At 40.5% G+C, this 20,184-nt stretch overlaps 1 long non-coding RNA gene across 1 annotated transcript in view; it reads left to right on the top strand.

Moving 5' to 3' along the window:
- The first annotated feature begins 2,754 nt into the window (after positions 1 to 2,754).
- Positions 2,755 to 20,184, top strand: part of LOC110192557 (uncharacterized) — a 36,413-nt gene continuing 18,983 nt past the window's right edge. The window contains exons 1-2 of the long non-coding RNA XR_002320190.1: positions 2,755 to 2,832; positions 4,898 to 5,005. This is a non-coding gene — a long non-coding RNA (uncharacterized LOC110192557). The remainder of the gene's footprint in view (positions 2,833 to 4,897; positions 5,006 to 20,184) is intronic.

Genomic DNA, 20,184 nt, shown 5'->3' with positions numbered 1-20,184 from the left:
TTAACAATCAGGGGGAATAAGGATAGATCTTATAGATGACACTTGATCTGGATTTTAAAGGGAGCTTTAGTTTCTAAGGAGAGGAAGAATAGAAAGTCTGTCCCACACCTCCAGCAATTTATGGCCCTACTCTTCATAAATATGGGTCTTGTTATGTGTACTAATAATGTGGCTAATAGTACCTGAGGTTCCCAGAGCCCCTCCCTGCATGGGAGCCCTAAGAGCTTTACAGACATGATCTCATTTACCTTACTCTACTCCAGTGAGAAAGGTAGGGGACAGCTGTCCCTACCTTAATTTTGTACACTATTCACTGACAGCAGAGCAAGACATAAAGATTTTCTTTTCTTTTTCTCCCCCTAAAAATTATTTTCAGGATTTTTGCCCTTTGCTGACTTAAAAAAAAATAAACCTGAAACTAAAGTCTTAGGATTTGAGAAAGAAAACCTTGGACCTTGCCTTGTAGAGCAGCTGAGGAACTTGATGAGTCTGCCCAGGTTTTCCCAACTTCAGCCCTTCCCAGCCCCTGAGGAAATTTGTCTGGCAGCCACCCACATGCCCCTATCAGGGCCCCTTTCCTTTCAGAAACCCTTTGTGTCAGAAAGGGGCATCGTGAAAGCCAGGCTCATATGGGCAAACGGGCCCAGCATTTATTTCAAACAGTTGTGAAATAGCTGGGTTGCTACAGGTGATGTTCAGGGCGGTGACGTCTGCGAGATGGATTCTCAGGTTGATCATTCCCATAAAAACCAATTCAGGACAGCAATATAACAAGAGGCCCCGGGTCTCAGTTTCCTCTGGCTCGTTTTGCGTGGCAGCCAGTAAAGTGATGTCTACAGTATCAAGCCAACAGTCTCCTTGTTGCCTTTCCCTACCTCTTCCTGCCCCCATCTTACCACATGGAACTGTAAAACACCTAGAAAAGTCCACAAGGGAACAGTACTCCTAACAACCGCTATCTATATAGATCTTTAAAGTTTGCAAAGCAGTTTTTTATATCATCTCATTTAAGACTCATAAGAACCCATAGAGGTAGGTCCTACTGCAGGGATTCTTAACCTTTTTTGTGTCATAGACCCTTTTGGCAGTATGGTGATGTAGATGGAGCCCTTCCAGAACAATTTTTTAAATATGTAAGATAAAATATATTAGATTACAAAGGAAAGCAAAGATTAGGGAAAATAAATATGCAATTATTTTTTCTCCATCCAGGTTCATATACCTCCCCCCTGAAATCTACCTATAGACCTTAGATTAAAAGCCCCTGTTTTACAGGGACTATTATTCCCATTTTACAGATGAGGAAACTGAGGCCCAAAGAGGTTAAATGATTTGTTCTAACACAGCAAATAACCATCAGAAGCGGGATTTGAACCCAGGTTTTCCTGATCCCACGCCCAGTATTCTATCCACTAGGCTACATTTCCTTTTCTTTAGGAAAGCCTGGGTTGGGCACCACAAGTTAGAATATAGAGATACCTGGAAGAACTTGTTCTGGCTACTGACTTTGGTGTAGAGAGAGATTAGAGGCCATTCTCCTAAAATCTAAAGTTATTCCAGGAATTATTGTACCAGGAAATGCTCCAAGAGCGACATAGGCACACCTAGGCAGAGCCCAACCTGTATTTCCCCCACAAGACTAGGAAAACTAATTTAGGTTCATCAGGACATAGGCATGAAGGTAGGGGTGGGGAGGGGTAGATCTTTTAATCCTTCCTTCATCTCTACCTCTGCTTCTAATTGCTACTGCCACAAATTCCCCTAATTCTGTTTTTCCCCTACTATCCTAACCAAGATATTGAAATACTACTTGCAAAGTGCCCTATCTCCTCTCCTGGTTCACCAATGGTTAGGGAGTCATCTATTAAAATCAAGAAATCTGCCCTTCAATAGTCAGTAAATAAATTCAATTCGATAAACAGTTATCAGTTGTTGCAGCCAATTCCAACTCTTTATGACCCCATTTGGGGTTTTCTTGGCAAATATACTTGGAGCGACTTCTCATTTCTGTCTCCAGCTCATTTTTACAAAAGACGAAGAGACAACCAGGGTTGGCTTGCCCAGGGTCATACAGTTAGTAAGTGTCTGAGGCCAAATTTGAACTCACTAAGATGAGTCTTCCTGACTCTAGGCCCAACATTGTATCCTCTCTGCCTCCTAGCTGCCCACCAATAAAAAAATCATTAAATGTCAACTATGGAGCAGGTACTGTATTATGTACTAGGAATAAAAACTGCAAACCATTTACAATTACATTACTTCCATTTTCCTGACCCTGAACATATGAGAGGGAGATAGGATACCCAGGCTAGGTAACCCCGATTTCTGCTTCCCTCTGTAAAAGTGTTTTCTCCATTTTGGGTATTTGTTCCCAGTATCACAAGAAGTTTCTGGTCAGATAGCTAGCTGAGATGTTAGGTTATTTCCTTTTGGTTCTCTGTTAATCCTCTCTTGGGGATAACCACTCTATTGCACAAAAAGCCTCACATTTTTTGCTCCATCTTGCTTTTCCAAAGACCAGTTGGCTGTTGGTAAAAACTAGACTAAATAGTTTAAGGAATTTATAATTAGCCTGTTGAGAAAGGGGAGATGATATATGATAGCTATCTCTAGGTTTGCTCTGTACTGCTCCAGATGGCAGACATAGGAAGAGTCTGCAGAAGATAAAAGAGGGAATCTCAGCTCAACAAAAGAAAGAACTTTCTACCAATTACAGAATAATAGACTCATAGAATTTGGAATTTGGCAGGGGCTTCAGCGGCCATCTAGGTCAACACATTAAAAAAAGAATTCCCACCTATAACATATTCACCAAGAGCTATGGCATCCTTGGTAAGTGGTTATTCAGGCTTTACCTGAAGACTTCCAAGGAGGGGTATCCCACCCACCCCCCAAGGCAAGTTGTCCCACTTTGGGATGGCTCTAGCCAAATTAGAGCTGTCCAGCAGTGGAAAGGGATGCCTCACAAGGTAATGAGGGTTTGATCTCCCAAGAGTGCGAGGATAGTCTGGGTGATATTGTAGAAAGAATTTCTGGCCTGCTGAGAAGTTGAACTAAGTGACTTCTAGACTCCTTCCAACTCTAAGATTCTGAGCCTATGAGTAGCAGGTCAAGTCTAAAGTTGTCACTTTGTGCCTTTAGCTTCTTTACCACAATATCCAGACTGCCTTAGTTCCCTTGTTCCTATACCCCAACCATTGATTTCAGTTACACCTGCTGAATGCTCCATCTGTGTGTCCTTTTAATTGCTCCCTGTGAACTTTCTTTTTTTTTCTTTTTTTCTTTTTTTTTTTTTAAGGCTAGGCAATGGGGTTAAGTGACTTGCCCAGGGTCACACAGCTAGTAAGTGTTATGTGTCTGTGGCTGAATTTGAACTCAGGTCCTCCTGAATCCAAGGCCAGTGTTTTATCAACTGCGCCACCTAGCTGCCCCTCCCTGTGAACTTTCTCTGGGATCTTGCTTCATGTCTGCCATGTCCATCTTCTGTCTTCTAAGCCCTCTCTTCCCTAAGCCTCAGAAACCTCATTAAATCTCCCACTTGCCCCATGAAAACACAGTTAGTAGGAGAGGTGCTAATAGCTTCCCTTTACCTCTTTCATTCTCAATCTCCAAAAAATTATCTCCCCAATCTCCACTCTAACTATCCTCTTCATAATTTACTTCATTTACCCTTGACCAATAAAGGGTACTCTGCATTTATATTATGGGCTTATTTTGATCTTGCTAGCTGTGTGTCCTATACAAATATTCAATTAAATGCAAATTAACAAACTTTTACTAAATGGCTACTATATGAAAGGCAAAAGGCAACTAGGTGCCACAGTAGATAGAGCACCAGCCCTGGAGTCAGAAGGACCTTAGTTCAAATCCAGCCACAGACACTTACTGGCTGTGTGACTCTGGGCAAGTCACATAACCCTGTTTGCCTCAGTTTCCTCATCTGTAAAATGAGTTGGTGAAGGAAATGGTAAACCACTCTGGTATCTTTGCCAAGAAAACATCAAATGGGGTCACAGAGAGTTGGACATGACTGAAATGACTCCACAACAACATAGAAAAGGTACTCCATTAGTCATAAGGGATTCAAGGAAGGAAAATAACACATACCTTTCTCTCATAGCACTTACAGTCTAATAGGCAGGCTATGCCATGTGCACTATAAGTATGATTCAGGTTATAAGATTATAGGAGCAAAAGAAGTTCTTTCAGATGAAACACTCCAGGAAAATTTCAGGAGGCAATCACTGTTATGGAAAGAGAGAGATTTCAGTAGGTGTAGATGGGAGTGGAGTTGCAGGCAAGAGAGCATGACCTATAGAAATGTGCTGAAATGGAAGAATACTGGATGAAATTATCCAGTACTCTAGCTAAACTATTGAATGCATAGAAAGGAATAGAGTGAAATAAAGCTGGAAAGGTAAATTGGAACCACATTGTAGAAGGCCTTAAAACCCAGGATAAGATGTTTGTATCTTGTCCTAGAGGCAACAGTGAGCCAATGAAGGCTTCTGAGAAGGGAGTGATATAGCCAGATTTGTGCCTTAAAAAGATAATTTTGGCAACTATATGTAGGATGGATTGAAAAGGGAAGAACCAGGAAGTAATGAGACCAATTAGGAGATTATTATTATTGCGATAAGCCAAGTACTAGGTAAAAAGAGTGGGAAATAAGATGGTAATTTTTATGGAGACAGACTATTGGATTTGGGAGAGAAAGGACAGGAAAGAATCAGAGGTAAAATCCTATGGTGCTGTGAAATCTCATGAAATCAGAGATTTCAATCAATTGGATAAAATTTAGATGAGAAGATATTTGTGAAGCTCTAAGCATATTGCCTGGCAGGCAGTAAGTGCTCTATTAATGCTTATTCCTCCTTCCTTCTTTCCTTCTTTGTAGCATCAGCCCACGGAGTCTGAGTACATAGTAGGTACTCAAAGAATGCTTACCAATTGGTGAATTGGTACCAATTGACCATGAAGATGACAATGAGAATGATGAGTATGAGTATGTTATAGTAGAAAACACCCTGAACACTAACACTAAACCCTAAACTGTAACCCTAAACGATGGGTGGCCACCAAGCCACTGGCTGCCTCCCTTCTACATGTAAATGATCTCAATTCCATCTTCTCCGGCAGACTTTTCCCTCTTCATCTTCACCCTCTACCTTATCTTCATACTCTTCTCTACTGTCTGCTTCCCTGCTGCCTACAAATGTTTCCATGTCTCCATCTTCAAAAAACTCTCACTTAGTCTGTTCATCCATACTACCACCACATATCCCTTCTCCCTTCTGTGGCTAAATGTCTCGAGAAGGTAATTGATACTTCCACTTCCTTTTTCTCACATGCTTTAAGTCTCTACAGTTTGGCTTTTGACCTCATCAATCAGCAGAAACTGCTCTCCCTCTAAAGTTATCAATGATCTCTTAGTTGGCAGATCCAGTGGCCTCATCCTTCTTGACCTCTCTGTAGCCTTTGATACTGTCCATCCCCCTCTTCTTTCTAGGTTTCTGTGACACTATGCTATCTTGTTCTTCTCTTTCTTGACTGACCACTCTTTCTCAGTCTTTTTTGCTTACTCTTCATCCAGGTAATGCAAACCATAAGTGTCCCATATGACTCCATCCTAGTGGCCTCTTCTCTTGTCCTTCTATACTATTTCACTTGGTGATCTTGTCAACTCCCCTAGATTCAATCAACATCTCCATGTGACTAAGTCTCAGATCTGCTTATTGAGCCATAATTTCTCTCACAACTTCTAGATTCACATTTCCAATCATATGTCTTGTGGACAGTTTAAACTCAATAAATCCAAACCTGAATTCGTTATCTTTTCCCCAATCCCTTGCTACTGTCATGGGCATCTCAGTAATCCAGGCTCATGACCTTCATGTTGTCTCTCTCACCTCCTGTACCTAATCTGTTGCCAAGTCCTGTTGATTTAACCTTTGTAACATCTGTTGTATGTATCCCCTCCCCTCTTCTAATGCTACCATCCCCTTGGTCCAGGCCTTCATTACCCCACACCTTAATTATTGCAATTGCCTGGTTGGTTGGTCCCCCTCTCTCAAGCCTCTTCCCACTCCAGTTCATTCTCCACTCAATCATCAAACTGATCTTTTTAAAGCTCAGGTCCACCTAAGTCACTCCCTTCCCCCCATTCAATAAATTCTAGCAGCTCTCTGTCATATCCAGGAGCAAATATAAAATCCTCTGGTGTTTCAAATCTGGCCCCTACACACATACATACCTTTCCAGTATTCTTACACCCTATACTTTCCCGGTACTTTGGAATCCAGTGACACTGACCTCCTTGCTGTTCTTTTCACAGGACATTCCATCTTCTGAGTCCTGAAATTTTCGTTGGCCATCCTCCACACCTTTAGTTCTCTCCCCTCATCATCTCTGCCTCCTGGCTTCCCTGGAATTCTTCAAGTTCCAGTTAAAATCCCATCTTCTTTAATGCTAGTTCCTTCTCTGTGAGACTAGCCCTAATTTGTCCTGCGTATATCTTTTTCTACATGGTTGTTTTCATTCTTTCTCCCCCCCCCCATCATCTCCTTGAAAGAAAGGATCTTTTGTATCAGATAGGTGGCAGAATGGGATTCAGATCTGGACCTGAAGTCAGGAACACTTGAGTTCAAATATGGCCTCAGGCACTTATTAGCTGTGGGACCCTGGATTAGTTACATAACCTCTGTGTGCCTCAGTTTCCTCATCTGTAAAATGGGAGTGATGATAACACTAACTTCCCAGGGTCATTATGAGGCTCAAATGATATAATATTTGTAAAGCACTTAGCACAGTACCTGGCACATAGTAGGTACTTAATAAATGATCATTTCTTTCCTTCCCCTCTTTGTATCCCCATCCCTTAGCCTTGGCATATAGTAGACTCTTAATGAATGCCTACTGACCTGGTGATATTGGTCAAGATGTTAATGAAAATGAGAAATATGCGTATGTTGTAGTGAAAAACACCCTGAATTTGGAGAACTAGGTTGAAAACTTGTCATGTGAATTTGAGCAATTTGAACAAATCACAGAATCACAGAATTTAAGAGCTGGAAGGACCTTAGCAATAATCTAGTAGGGGAAAAATGTGTGTGTGTGTGTGTGTGTGTGTACATATATACAAACATGACATTCCTGATAAGTGGTCAGCCATTTTCTGTTGAAAGATCTACAAAAATAGGGACCCACCCACCCTTAAGCTAGCCCGTTCCACCTTTAGACAGCTCTCATTTTTTCCAACGTGAAGCCTAAATTTGCTCTCTTCACCTTTCACCCATTGCTTTTGGTTCATTTAATCTCTGAGACTCAGTTTCCATCTGTAAAATGAAAATAGTAATATTATTACTATCTACCATACAGAGTTGTTGTGAAAACCAAAAGATGTGACATATAGAGCAAGCCTTGTAATCATAAAGCGATATAAACATTACCTACAATGGTGATAATGATTTCCCTGGGGATATCTACACCCAAATAAAGCATCTGGTCTGAATGTTCCTGGATAAGTGGAGCTGGGAGACTCTTTGAAATGTGCTTAGGTCTTTCATTGAGAAAGAACTGAAAAAACTAAATTGAAGCAGGCTAGGGGCAGAATAGACTCTTGCTCCTGGTCACTCTAGTAAATAATGAGAGAGTTAAGCTAGAAAGGGCGAGACAGAACCAGATCCTGTTTGCCAATGTCTCTAGGGACTTAAGCCTGTAAGAAGCTTTGTTAAGTTTTGTTTATTTCTCCCAGACTGTGACCCTTCCAACTCTATGATTTTTTAAAAAGATTTGGTAGTTAACAGCTGGGAGGGGCTCGCTGGGCTGTCACACCTTCATAGACAGAAGGATTAGCCGAGGTGCTGGTGACCTGTGTGCCCCTTTGCAACTGGCTGGGTTTCTAGCATTCCTGGTGACTTGCTCATGAACTTGCCACCTTGTGGGTTTGTGACTGATGAAAAGGGTCCTTATTCTGACTCCTCCTGGGCTGCTGTGTTCTGAAAAGGATTCCTGTGTGGTCCATTGATCACGTTCTAAAGTGTAAAGCTAATCAAGGCCAGAAATGAATCAATGAGCCTTGGCTATAGTCCGGCTTTTCCTGTACCCTGAAGCTCTTGTCAGTTTCCAGTGGATTCTGACATTTCATTCTCCAATTCTAGAAAGCTGTTAGTGGACTCCCCCTCCTTCCCCTTCTACTACATAAAGTCTTCAAAAATAACTTTGCAAGCTCTCAGCCTCCATACCACTTTTCCTAACTCCACCCACTTGTTCTGAACAGGCAGTCAGAGCTATCTCAAGGTGTCTGCTTCACTCTGAGGAAAGAAGTAGGGTATAGCCCTAATGTGACACAGATACAGACAGATCCTCAGAGAGTTTTTATTGGAGACGCAGGTGCCTTCAACTTATAGCAGGCTAAAAGCAGACAACTCCAGTAAGGATACTAGGTAGATATTCTTGGGCCTAGGCCCATAGCCCCACCCCAGCTATCACCTCTCTCCCAGTCCCTTCTCAAGTCTCAAGTGCTACGTGTCTGAATAAAGTCTGTTGTTAAAGTGGACTCTGATCAGGGCCAACAAGGGTCTAAGAGCTGAGGTAAGCAATTTGTCTCCAATGCCCTCCATTCTCCCCTTCTGGGTCTCCACCCTGGCACGGTGTTCTTCTTGTTTATCTCTACTCATCAAAATCATACTCTCAGCTAAATGAAATCCCATAAACTAATTCATTCTGTGTTGTCAATGACTTAATAATTTAATGTGGAATGTGGGAGACTTAGGCTTTTACTAGGCCATAAGGTCTAATGATGAAGGTGAGGGTGGTAGTAGTACATATAGTAAGTGAAATTTATATAGTGCTTTAAAACATGGAAAACACTTTATATTACCTCATTTGAATTTCACTCTATTTTTGAGGTAGGTACTGTAGACATTATTGTATCTGTTTCACAGATGAGAAAATTGAGGCTCTGATAAGTTAAGGAATTTGTCCATGGTCATAGAGCTAGTAATTGTCAGAGATAATCCTGGAACACAGGTTTCTTGACTTCAAGCGCAGTTCAGGTATCAGAAATGAAGGAGATAATTTGGGGCTGCAGGAGAAAAACTTTCCAGGGCCCCACAAGGGTAAGCATCTGTTTATCTTCCTTACCCATAAGACCAGTCTCATTTATGGTTTCCCTTTTCTCCCCAGAAATCCTATTCTTTGCTTTCAAGGGTGGATGGGGGAATACTCTATGAATTGTAAAGGCCTAGAAGACAAAGCATGAATCCCAGATATTTGGGCCCCTCTTCTGTCTACTATGATGTTCTTGACCCCTAGTTCTCTGTCCTCCTACTGTCTATAACATAAATTATCCATTTAGCATACTTGGCCCGGCGATGTCTTAGAATCATAGGAATTTGGGAGGGAGATAAGAGTGAGCAACATGGGTACAAGGTCTTGAGGAAAGTGTGCCAAAGGTAGACTTTGTCATAGACTCAGTCCCTAAGGAGTTAAGTGACATTAAGTGGTAATTGAGGGTAGAGGGAGAATGTGGGATGGGATTCTTAAGTCTTGTGCTACAGAACCCAGAAAATAAACTCAGAGACCTCTCACCATAGAACTTGCTACAGCAAAGGAGTTGGCAGAGTGGCAAAGGGAGACACTGGAATCTTGGGTTCAAATCACTCCTCCATGGCATAGTGGATAAAAAACTGGACTTGGAGTTAGGAAGATATGGGTATGCATCTCACCAGGTGTATGACCTCGGGGAAACCTCTCTGAGCAGTCAGTTTTCCCTTCTGGAAATGGGGGGTAATAAACACCACCTTCCTCATGGGGTTTTTTGTGAGGATTAAATGAGATAAGGTGAAGCACTTTTGAAAACCTTAAAATGATATGTAAATGTTAGCTAATGACAGTGTATGTGACAATGGCCTGCCACCAGAAGGCATGGATGAGGCAGCAGCACCAAAAGCCCTAACTGCAGTCTGTTACGAGTCATTCTGGCCACTCCAGGTAGCAGAAGAAGGATCTCCAAGGAAGAAGTATTTAAGCTGACTCGGCATCTTTTGTAACGCACTCACTAGACAAGAGAGCACATTTTTGGCTACTCTGTGTCAGACGACTGTACCGAAGAATGGGTAGAGCAAAATTCTTCCCTTTAGGCTAATAGGGCTGCGACTTGATGAAGTCACTGCCTCACTCACCTATCTCCCCATCTGTTTTGGTATTTATATATGGCACATATCACAGGGGTATCTAGCCCAGCTATTAAACTCTTTATGATACCTGGGAACCAATTTGTGGCAGCCAGCAATTAGCTTCTTTCATGTTTTAAATTTTTCTCCCTTTGAAGTTTAATAGGGAGTTATTAAGATGTAGCATTCACTGCCTTCAGGTCCTCAGGCTGCCTGTGACCCAAGTCTGAAGGTAGAAAGTGCTGTGGGAAAGGTGAGAAGGTAGAATAGACTGGATTCTCTTGATACAACTCCCTAGTCTGGGTGCCGAAGTCCAGGATAGAAGGGCTGGGAGTTTGTACTTGGGGATGTTATTCAAGGCTCCTAAAGTACAGAGACACATGAGAATTCCGGGGTGGGTGTTGTGCCCCAGTATTGTTCTGGGTTCTTGCTGCCCCACAGAGGAAGCCTTTGTCTGACAATGATATAATCTTCCCATACAAGATAGGAAAATCCTGTTTGCTCACTTTTATTCTAGAATTATTGGGGCCTCTTTATCAAAGTGGGAAGTAATAAGATGTGAATCCCTCCACCTCTTCCTTGTTTCTAGTTCACACCAGGAGAAATCCCTAAAGATTGTTCATACACCTGAAGTTGACCTTTAAAGTGACTGGCTTTAAATTACTGGACTGTGTAGAGCTCATGAGAAAGATATGAAATGCTGCAAAATTAAGGAAACAGAACCAGACCAACAATATATGAAGTGACTATGATAATGTAAACAAACATCATTAAGAGACAGCTGATTTCAACTCACACTTTTCAGATGGGCAAAAATGACTCAAAAGGAAAATGACAATTGTTGGAGGGGCTATGGGAAAATGAGTACATTAATGTATTGTTGGTGGAACTACAAAGTGGTCCAGGCATTCTGTAAAGTAATTTGGAAGGATGCCCTAAAAGTCGCTGAATCATATGCAAGCTTTGACCCAGTAATGTCATTACTGGTTTATACCCCAAAAGAAAGAATGAAAAGACCCATGCATACAAAAATATCTATAGCAACTCCTTTTCTAGGCAGCCACTTGTAATAGCAAAGAACTGGAAACTTAGGTGGTGCCCATCAGTGGTAGTTAGGAAATTCAGCCACCAATTAGGGAATGGCTGGACAAATTATGTTATATGGATGTAATGGAATATTGTTGTGCCGTAAGAAATTATGAAAAGGGGTGATTTCAGAGAAACTGGGGAAAATTTGTATAAACTGACACAGAGTGAATAGAACAAGGGGAACCAGCAACATTGTAAAGACAAACAACTTTGAAAGACTTAAGAACTCTGATCAATGTAATGACCAACCATTACTCCAGAAGAACAATGATGAAGCAGCCACCCACCTCCCAACAGAGAGGTGATGGTCCCACGGTATAGAATGAGGCACACATTTTTGGGCAATGACAAATATGTGGATTTGTTTTATTTGACTGTATTTAATTGTTAATGTAACCCCTGTCTCAAAGCCCCAAACCTGTCCCAGCTGATATCTGCAAGGGATTGCAAAGTTTTGGCCCAAAGGAGGAATGTTACCCCATTAGTATAAAATTCTCTCCTTATTGGTGGAGATAAATATGCTTTGCCCTGTGTGAGGGGATAAGTGGAGTTGGTGAGAGGCAAGAGAGCTTCAGTTCTCAGCCAATCCCCCTTCAGGACTCTTTAGGACCAGTACCCTTTGGGGTCTTGTCAAGCTTCACGTCTTCTTCAAGACTATTCAGGTGCCAAGTTGCTATAGGTGCTTTTGGCTTCTAGTTTCAAAAGAGAAGATGGAAGAGGGCAACCCTCACTTCAGGTTGCTGAAGGAAAAGACTCAGGGAAAACATGAGAGGAGCTGGCAGTCTCTGTCATGTCTCTATTCTCAGCTAACTGCAGTAGAGATGTCAGAGAGTGCCCTCTTGGGTGAGATCCGGAACACTCTCTCAGTTGAGTTACTGCATTCCCAGTGGGAGAGCTCCTTCACTCTGCATCACCAAGTATATTTTCCTGTGTATATTTTCTGTGTATATTTCCTGTTTATATATTCTCTCATTTTTTTCTTTCTTTTTTTTTTTTTGCTATGATTTGGACAAATGATAATTGCTTTGTATGTGCATTATGAAACTAGTATTTGGTCGGAAGCGGGTCAAGCCTTGAATGTAGAGTTTGGGATCCTTCTTCCCCCAAAAATGACAAAACTATCAGGGGTTAGCTTGAACCCAATCACATCCTTTAGACAAACAATATTTAAGGGAGCAGATAGACATAATTCTAACCTGGTATCTCCTTCTCTCTGAGGAAAGCAAAGTGGCCTCTTGCCCAACTTCCCGCTTCCCCTCTGGGTATGCATAAAAATCTCCCTTGGAAAATGGGGGGTGGGAGGAAAGAGACTAGAGATGTCTATTCTGCCTCCTTTTGAGCCATACATGAGCCCTCTCTATGCATAGGATTCCATTTCACTATAGGTATAAGTATTGTAGTTTTCCCTTTTTATTTAAGAGTAAGAATTAGAGGAGGCAGGGAAAAGGAGAAGCTAGCAATTGTGTTGTGAAAGAAAGAAAGAAAGAAAGAAAGAAAGAAAGAAAGAAAGAAAGAAAGAAAGAAAGAAAGAAAGGAAGGAAGGAAGGAAGGAAGGAAGGAAGGAAAGGAAAAAAGAAAGAAAGAAAGAAAGAAAGAAAGAAAGAAAGAAAGAAAGAAAGAAAGAAAGAAAGAAAGAAAGAAAGAAAGAAAGAAAGAAAGAAAGAAAGAAAGAAAGAAAGAAAGAAAGGAAGGAAGGAAGGAAGGAAGGAAGGAAGGAAGGAAGGAAGGAAGGAAGGAAGGAAGAAGAGAAAGAAAAGTGGGTATTGTAGCATCTTTTAAAAGTTCATTGAAAGAACAGGAGGAAGTTTAGAGAGAAATTCACAAAAGCAGTACAGTTTTGAAAATGATAAGGTGAAATACATATATATTTTTAGACCAATTTTTTGCATAATAGAGATTCATGGTTTCACATATAATGTTTTTCTATTCTGTTTTATATCTGAACTTGTTTTCTTTTTCGTATGCTCCAAAAAGCTTTTTTTAAAAGAGGTGTATAAACTGATGCAAAGTGAATGCAAATTAATTGCAATAGTTTTTCTTGATCTTAGGTACAGATGACACAACATAAATCCTTCATCTCAGCAGAGAGATGGGGGGTATAAGTGGAGAAAGTCATGTACTCTATCTGCTGTAACTGGTTTTTAGGATTGTCTAAATGCTTTTCTTCATTAATAAGGAGCATTAAAGGGTGGTAGGGGAGAATCAATTGAAAAATGTCTCTTGCAAAAAAAAAATCAATAGAACTTTTTTGTTTTTTAAAGAAAGGCTAAAAAGAGAGTAAGAGCCAGAGCTGGAAGATTGGACAAAATGAAGCCAGTTAGGCACATGAGTGAACTTAGTTTCCTGTAAAGAATCCATACAACCCTTCCCAAGAGCCACATGCAAGAGAATAAAAATCAGTTGGAGTTGAAAAAGACCTAGCATAGGAAGGTATTCCTGGACCAAGCAGCAGCCAAAGCAGAGGGTGAGCAAAGGGGCAAAGCCAGCAAACATAGGCCTTGTCCCTTCACTGACACCAAGTTATGCGGATGAGGTATATGTGGGGAAAGGGGCCAGCTCTCTTAATGAGGCCAAGTGTTTTCTCCTATTGAAGGGACCCCCACCAAAGGTGATGTCATAAGTCTAGAGCAGGGCTTCTTAAACTTTTTCTACATGCGATCTCTTCAGCATTTCTTAAACTGTGGTAGACATGAGGTTGTGACCCACAGTTGAAGAAGCATTGAAGCAATAGAGTCAAATTCAAATTGAATAGGTGCCACTAAATGGCATATAAGCATATTGACTTAGAAAATCAATCAATATTTATGAAGTGTCTACTACGTACCAGGGACTGCTACTGACACAAAAAGAAACATATAGTTGCTGTCCTCAAAGAGCTTACAATTTTACATGCAAACAAATATGTATAAACAAGCCATACACAGGAAAAATAAGAAATAATTAACAGGAGGAAGGCACTAAAATTAAAGAGAGTTGAGAAAGACTTCCTATAAAACATGGGATTTTAATTGGAACTTAAAAGCAGCGAGGAAGAGCAGTAGGGCAGAGAGCACTGCAGGCATGGGGGATAGCTCTTGTTCATAAATAAATAAATAAATACACACACACACACACACACACACACACACACACACACACAGAGCTTTTCATTAATCTATCAATACATTAAAATCAAATAAGGACTTCATCTTAATCTGGTTTAGGCACATTGGGAAATGTTGTGGGCCACATGTGGCCAGAGAGCCTTGTATTTGACTCTCTGCTCTAGAGGACTATGTAGGGCCCTGGTCTGTATACCACCCTGCCCCCCCCCAGCAGGTGTGAGGTACTCAACTCCCTGGCAACCCTGAGCACTTTCTTCTGAAAGTGCAGGAAGACCTACATTCAGGATATTAATCTAAATTGAGAGAACCATAGACATCCTATGGAAGATAAGTAAAGGAAGACAGGGTATCTTGACTGTTTATGGGCCTGAGTGAGAGTCTTTTGTGTGCTTATATGTGAGCTAAGCTAACTTTGCCTTCTTTGTAGAGGCCTAGACATGAGCCAGATACTGATGTTCTGAGAGAAAAAACTTGGGTATGGACAAATTCTGAGGTTCCTAGATGATAGCATAATTCAATGGCTTCGGAATTATTTGAATGTCTGGACCCAATGAGTAAACATTAATATTTGGATATCAATTTCAAAGGAGTCCTCTTATGCAATGTGCACTGGGTAGAATCTACCAAGAATCAATGTTAAGACTTACACTTATATCCAAAAAGTCAATTGTGCAAGTACAAAGTTGAGAAGCTGTAGTCAGTTTCAGAAATACTTCCCTTCAATTTTTGATTCTAAAAAACTAAGTTGGGGTCATAAACCATGCTCAGTTGAAATCAAAAACATCCATCATCTGTCATTAAAAGTTCAAGAAAAATTTGCTAAGTTATCAAGAGACATGAGTTTAAAACTTGAGTTTCCTAAAAAATTGTTAAATTAATTTTGGCTTGGGACTAAAACAGAATTTCCAACAATTTTTGAAATGGCCTTAAATATACTTCTGCCATTTTGTACTATATATTTATGTGAAACAGCATTCTCAGTGTTCACGATTACAAAATCAAAATATCAATCAACTCTGAAAAATGTTGAAGATGCTGTGAAACTCAGAAGTTCCCAAAGTGGGTGATATGGCTCCCTAGGCAGCACTGGAACAATCAGGAGGCAGTAGTAGCCTTGGATACAACTGGGGGGCATTGAATAAGGGGGGAGGGGAGTGAAAGCATAAGGAAAGAAAAGAGAAGAAAATTTTAAAAAACCATTTGTACATGCTTTGTCTGTTGTATAACAGAGTTAAAGTTGTAGTGATTACATTATTTTCCAAACAAACACACAAAATGCAAGTTATAACCAATCAGTGATCAAGTCCACCAACATGTCTTAATAAGCAAGTGTTGGCAGGTGAGCATGTAGTGCATTTTCAGGAAGTCCAGCATGTGTTGGCAGGAGTATGTGCATGTAATGACTTGTTTAAAATACTACATGGTTACATGATGCAATACTGTGTCATCAAAATTTCAATGCAGGAAAACCCTACAAATTTAAAATAAATTATTAAATTTTAAGATGCGTCATTTTTTGAAAAAAAATTTATATTTTTTGAAATGAAACAAATTTCAAAAAAAATTAAAGGGTTAAAAAAAAGTAGATTTCTAGACAGGTGCTGTAATTTTTTTTTTTTTGAAAAGGAGCCAGTAGGCCAAATAAGTTTGGGAACCTCTGCTCTGTGTCCTGCAGTATCAAATATTTTGCCAAGATTTAATTCTTTATGTAAAAATAAACAAGCACATCCATCTTATTAGTATGCATATTTGCTTTTGCCTTTAATAAGTGGTAAAATTATACATATACCAAAGAATTATTTTAAAATAAATTTCCTTATGATTTATTATCAGTAAATGTTTGATTTGTATATCAATTTTATCTACCTATCCACCTGGGTCAAGTAAAAATTTCTCAGGTGAAAAGAGGTTACAAGTAGAAAAAGTTGAAGAAGTACTACTCTAGAGGGGATATCCATTCTGGAGCTGGGTAGCTTAGCTGCCCACTGAGATCTCATTTAGCTCAGTGCTCCTGTGTTTCTGTGGCCTCCTGAATCAACACTCAAGTGTGACATCAGGATTTTGCCAACAATGCCCACATCAAGAAATATTCCATACTTTTGTGATGCCACCCCTATTCTACATATTTATATGCTGCTCTCTCATCAGGAGAAAGTTTCTCCTAGAACAGAGAAGTCTCCATTTAGTAATTATTATAGCTTTAGAATGCTCAAACAACCAGTAAGCATGGAGTAAGCACCTATGTGCTAGACATTGGGCTGGGTGCTTGAGGACACAAAGATAGATAGTACATAAGCCCTGCCCTCAAGGAGCTTATATTTTGTTGGGAAGATAACATATCTATATTGATGTATAAAAAATATTTTCCAAATTTTTTCCCCTTTGATGGACTTATCTCCCCTGCCCCATAATCCAGGAGTGGGTTGTTCTTAAAGGGTGTAACTTATAGGGTGAAACTAGGAGAACAAAGAAGGAAACAAAGGAGAAGCCTGCTTAAGTAGCACTGACATTTCCTTCTTTCTGAGGAATAAAGACTTTCTTGAACTGACTAGACGCATTTCATTACCTTCTTATGGTGGGAGTCCCAAATTTCTTGTGAGTAAATTACTTTTTTGTGAATTCACCATGTTAAGAAAGTCAGTGTCCTTGGGCCCTTCCCTCCCTCAAATTGGAGTGGGTAGAGGATGGACATCAGAGACCTCCTCCCAGATATTCTATTTGAGGAGGGGGCCCAGAGCAGCCCCCCCATCATTTCCTGCCTGCTCCTCTGGACTTTATCATTGTCTCCAGAAACTCATCTTTCTGCAAGATCACATCAACTTTGAAGCCCATACCTCCTCAGCATCTGGGGCTCCTTCCTCCCTTTAATTGTAGAAGGTGGACAAATGGAGAGATACTTGAGATCCTGTAGTTAAGAAGAGGGGACCGGGTAGCCACTTATTTTTATATGTTATCTTCCCCCATTAGATTGTGAGCTCCTTGAGGGCAGGGACTGTCTTTTGCCTTTTTTTGTATCCTCAACAGCTAGTACAGTGCCTGACACATAGTAGGCAATTAATAAATGTTTATTGACTGTCAAATTCAATTAAATTCAATGAGACCATTAATTGTGGCTAGGCATTGTGCTAGGTGCAGAAGATACAAGGGGAAAATGTATCAGTTGCTGCCCCCAAGGAGCTTACATTGTACTGTATACAAATGACTAAATAAAAAAAAAATATTCAAAGTAAATCTAAAGAAATTGCAGGGATTGGACATGGAAGCAAGAGGCTAGCTCTGCTGTTCTCTGCCCTGCTCAGAGTATATCTGGGGTCCAGTGTTTAGGTCTGCTCTTCTCTAAGGTAAACATGTCCATTCCTTCAATAGATCCTCATATGGCATGGTTTCAGATTTCTCATCACTCTGATTCACCTCTTCCATATCCTCCTCTTCCCAAAATATGGTGCATAGAATTGGACGCAATTATCCAAAAAAACAACCTGACTAAGCAGAAGAACGGACCTGAGAATGACCCAATTTTGTTGTTCAGTTATTTCCAACTCTGTGACCCCATTTGGGATTTTGTTGGCAAAGATACTGGGGTAGTTTGCCATTTTCTACTGCAGCTTATTTTACAGATGGGGAAACTGAGGCAAACAGGGTTAAGTGACTTGTCCAGAGTCCCACAGCTAGTAGGTGTCTGAGGCTGGATTTGAACTCAAGAAGATGAGTCTTCCTGACTCCAGACCTCATACTCTATCTACTGCTCCACCTCGCTGCCCAATAACTGGAGACCCAATAGCTGTCATCAAATATAAAGAGCTGTTATATGGAAAAGGATAGATTTGTTCTGCTTGGCCCCCAGGAAGCAGTAGTAGGAAGAGGGTGGAAGTTTCAGAGAGGCAGATTTCAGCTTAATATAAATATGGAAAAAAAAAACCAAGTTCCTAACAATGAGATCTGTTCCAAAATGAAATGGGTTGTCTCAGTAGGCAGCTAGGTGGCACAGTGGATCAAGTGTTAGAGTTACAAAGACCTGAGTTTGAATCTCCTTCCTCAGACACACTGGCTATATGGCCCTGGGAAAATCACTTAAACTCCCAGCCTCAGTTTCCTTATGTATAAAATGGAGATAATACTAGTATCCACCTCTCAGAGTTGTATCAAATGAGTTAAGATATGTGAAAAGCATTGCAAACTTTTAAAGTACCATATAAATGCCAACTATTAGTAATAATAGTATGTAGTAAACTCCCTATTACTTGAAGTGTTTAATTACAGCCTAGACCAGGGTTGGGACCTTGCAGCCTTGAGGCCACACGTGGCCTTCTTGGTCCTTGGGTGCAGCCTTTGGACTGAGTCCAAGTTTTACAGAACAAATCCTTTTATTGAGGGGATTTGTTCTGTGGAGTTTGGATTCAGTCAAAGGGTCACACTTGAGGACCTAGAGGGCCACAGATTCCCCACCCCTGGCCTAGACTACCACTTGTTCAAATATATGTTGAGCCATACGAACTCTGGTCTCTCTTTCAACTGCCACTTGGTAGCATGAAAACAGCATTTGATTTGGAATTAAAAAGCCTGGGTTCAAACCCTTTGCTGCTTACTTGGATAAGCCACCTAGCCACTCTGGGCCTCAGTTTCTCCAACTGTAAAATGTGGCCTTTGGGCTAGATGTTCTCTAAGGTTCCTTCTAGATTTATGCTGTAGCACCCTAAGGGTTTCTCTGAACTAGACTAACTAAACTATCCCTTGTCAGGGATGTCCTAGAGATGCTTCAGACTGTAAGAAGAGCTCGATGATGTTCAGGATCCCTTCTATCTCTGAGGTTCTATGGTTCTCTTCTAAGTAATAGCCCTTCAAACACGCCTCCTCCTATCCCCACAAGTCATCTTTTCCTTAGGTGTTAGCTCATCCTCATATGGTACAGTTTCAAATTGCCTCATGATTTTGAACCTCCACCTTCCTGAAATATAGAGCTTCCAAAAGCCTGGCCCTCAAAAACTGAACACCAAGGTAGTCCCCTCATACACCATGGCCTCCCAGTTCATCAGTCCAATTAGGAGGTGTATGAGGGGACATCAACATATAGTGAAGTCTTTAAGTATGAGGCCAGATGTGAGGACGGAGAGGAGGCTGTGATTCAAGTACTGAACTCCTTGAAAATGATAGGGTCATGGATGGAGCTTGCGATGAGACCTTAGAGGACAGCTAATCTAACCACCTCATTTTAAAGATGATGAAACTGAGACCCAGACATATTAAGTGACTTGCCTGAGATCACACAGAAAGTAAGTGGAAGAGCTAGTGTTTTGTCTTTTAAATTTTTATTTATTTATTTATTTTAAAAATTTTATAGTTTATTTTATAAATTTTATTTACTTCATTCTAAATTTAAGAAATAAAACAAATATTTTCATAATAGTAGAACAGAAAAAAAGATGAAATCGCACATGAAACTGCAAATATGTAATAAAGTTATTGTGTAACTTTCTTTTTTTCTCCCTTTTTTCTTCTCTCCCTACCCCCCCCAGAGAAAACTACCATTAGACACAAATAAGTGTGTGTCTGTGTATGATGTAGATATATATAGATATAGATATAGATGTAGATATATAATGCATGTGTGTATGAATGTAAAACCATTCTATACATGCTTCTATTTATCAGTTCTTTATCTGGATGCAGATAGTGTCTTCTTTCATATGTTCACAGACTCCAATCTAAACCCAGCACTGTTGCCACTAACCCATTCTACCTCCTTAAAAAGAAAAGAGATTGGCCTGGAATGTGGTGCTATGAATGACTGCAACAGGGATCTGTACAGAAAGATATGG

Source organism: Phascolarctos cinereus, unplaced genomic scaffold (genome assembly GCF_003287225.1).
Source record: "Phascolarctos cinereus isolate Bilbo 61053 unplaced genomic scaffold, phaCin_HiC Scaffold_726;HRSCAF=1367, whole genome shotgun sequence".
Classification (NCBI taxonomy): domain Eukaryota; kingdom Metazoa; phylum Chordata; class Mammalia; order Diprotodontia; family Phascolarctidae; genus Phascolarctos; species Phascolarctos cinereus.
Note: the sequence above shows the minus strand (reverse complement) of the source record. Positions and strands in the feature narration are given on the sequence as shown.